The sequence below is a fragment of the Triticum aestivum genome, chromosome 6D (assembly GCF_018294505.1).
Source record: "Triticum aestivum cultivar Chinese Spring chromosome 6D, IWGSC CS RefSeq v2.1, whole genome shotgun sequence".
Lineage (NCBI taxonomy): Eukaryota > Viridiplantae > Streptophyta > Magnoliopsida > Poales > Poaceae > Triticum > Triticum aestivum.
The window spans coordinates 304,830,519-304,833,204 of record NC_057811.1 but is presented as its reverse complement, the minus strand read 5'-3'; positions in this window follow the sequence as shown (position 1 = coordinate 304,833,204).

Sequence of the window (2,686 nt, the reverse complement as noted above, 5' to 3'; positions counted from 1 at the left end):
AATTTATGATGACCAACAGAAAAATTAGCTACAATTGCAAAATGCTGAAAAAGCACAAAAGACGCTAATAACCGATTAGCGAGCGCACCTAGTGGCTTCCTACAGTCAGCCTGGCTCTGGTACCAAGCTTGTCACGACCGGTTTTCCAATAAAAATATTTATTGAGAGACCGATCCCTTTTACGGACCAGTAAAGAAGAATTCCTTCTTACTGGTAGACAAAATCTTGATCACAGAAGATAATACCAGGAGTACTGAATATAATACAAGGTTGAGCGGGGACTGCTCAACAATTTATTACAAACACGCCAATAAAGCATAAAGGCGGATAGGGTGGCATAACTACTAACTCACGATAAAAGCGGTGGTGGATATATCACACCGAAGTGGGTGATATGACTCCTGAAAACTAACAGCTCTTCGAGCGTCGGAGTGAGGCTCGAGGGTACTTATTATGGGTGGCGGAAGCGTATAAGATACAAGTGACCAAATCCAGGATCGCACGGGACTGATTGGGATTCCTCTAGGCGTCGGACTCATTATCAAACTCTTCATCCATGAGATCGCCTTCGTCAACATCTGGCCAAATCAACAAGCCAGGTGAGTACTATGAAAGTACTCGCAAGACAGTTCGGACATAAGATATAACAAATGTAAACATGATGCATATGAACAGATTAGCAAGTGCACTCAGACAGAGGGATAATGATGCATGGGAAATAAAAGAGAAGTCGGGCGGTAGTCCTCCCGAAATCCCAAAGTAAATACTGAGGGCCAAACGAGTGTCTGAATGACTCCTCGAGAGGAAAATACAAGAATAACAATGCCGCAGTCGGGCGTCAAGGCGACACCACATAAAGGGCTTATAATAGGATATAAAAGACAGTGCGTGCCACAGTCGGACGTCTGAGCGACATCACATAAAGGGCTTATATCAAAAGTAAATAACAAGAGTGCCACAGTCGGACGTCTGAAGGGACATCACATAAAGGGCTTATATTGAAAGAATAAATAACAGTGCATGCCACAGTCGGACGTCTGAGCGACATCACATAAAGGGCTTATATTGAAAGAATAAATAACAGTGCATACCACAGTCGGACGTCTGAGCGACATCACATAAAGGGCTTTATAAATTAATATCTCAGTAGCTCAAGAATTTAAATCATAACAAGGAAATAATCAGGTATGAGATACAACAGGGGTTAGTCCATCCACAGGAATAACGTTCAACCAAGTTTACCACTTAAGTTTGTTCACCGGGGACAATACCACGAGGATTTGACATAGATATGGATACACTGGTCACGATCCTTGACCATGGATACGATGACTCGGAAGGATTTGACTCGGCAGAGTTTGTACTTTAACCATAGCCAACGGATTTCAGTAGTCACGGGGACTAGTTCCGTTTACGGTGTTTTGGAAGAAACACATCTAACCAGTACACACCCATTCAACATTCTGAAGCCAGGAATCACCCTCGGCAACGTTCAAGAAAAACCTTGAGACGGGGAGGCTACAACCTCGCGTAGCATGGGATCAAATTTATATACGCGCGCTCTAAGGGGTGCCCCCCTCTCGGTCCCAACCGGAAACACCCATGCCCCCTGACCGGATGACTGGCTTTAATCCAGGGCCATGGAACCCTCATCCCGGCCCCGCTATTTGGTGTGTACACGGAAAGAGGTTACCAACTTACTAAACCGTATTCTTGGCAGAAAACATGTGGCGGCACGGAAAGGGGAAGAACGATAACGTGACTCAGTCCACGTTAATGTCGGAGTTTATTGGACATCGTAAGGCTGGCATGCTACAACAATACCACCTCACTGCCTTTCATGTCACCACATGACTAGGCCATCTCTCATCAGAGATCATAGTAACTTCGGAACACACGGGTAGTTGCCTTACATGCAACGAAATACTCACCGATGCTCATATGCCATGCACAACCATTCAAGGAAACATGCAAAAGACCCGTCATATCAAAGGTTCAAACATGCTTGCCTGGTTCGGAGAAGTCAGAGTCTAGCTCGGCGAGGTTCGCGGCTCCGTCACCTCTTCCGGAACCTACGGTATAGCGAAAACGTATACTAACGTGAAAATCATCGCGTATATAAAAGTTGTTCCAAATTTTTTCCAAATAAATACTATAAAAAACTAGACAAAAATATAAGACTGTCAGAAAAAGAATCACTCAAAAATCACCTTTTATTAAAAAGTTATAAGGGTTTTAGTCCAGGGACTAATCTGTGATGAAACAGAAAAGATCAAGGGACTTAACTGAGAAAACAGAAAAACGGTTCGGAGGGAAACGCGCCAGCCCAAAGAGAAAACGTATTTGCCCGAAGGCGCCAACAGAAAACGTTTTGAGGGAGGGAAAGAAGAGAGGCTGACGTGGGGGTCCCACATGTCAGGTTTAAAATCTCGCCGGCGCCCGAAGACTGCGGTGGTCGCCGGCGTCGAACCACGGCGAGGCAGGGAGATCGGAGTGTACCAAGAGGTTCAGTGCGTCCTTCCGCGTTGGTGGGTGGTGGACTCGACCGACGGAGAGCACCATGTCGACGGCGACACTTTCTCCGGCGGACGGCGGCTCGGGCGATGGTGGAGAACGTCGGTGGGTGCTGCAAACTCCGAATTGAAGCGCGGGTCAGGAGAGTGGATGCATAGGGAAGCTACTTGCA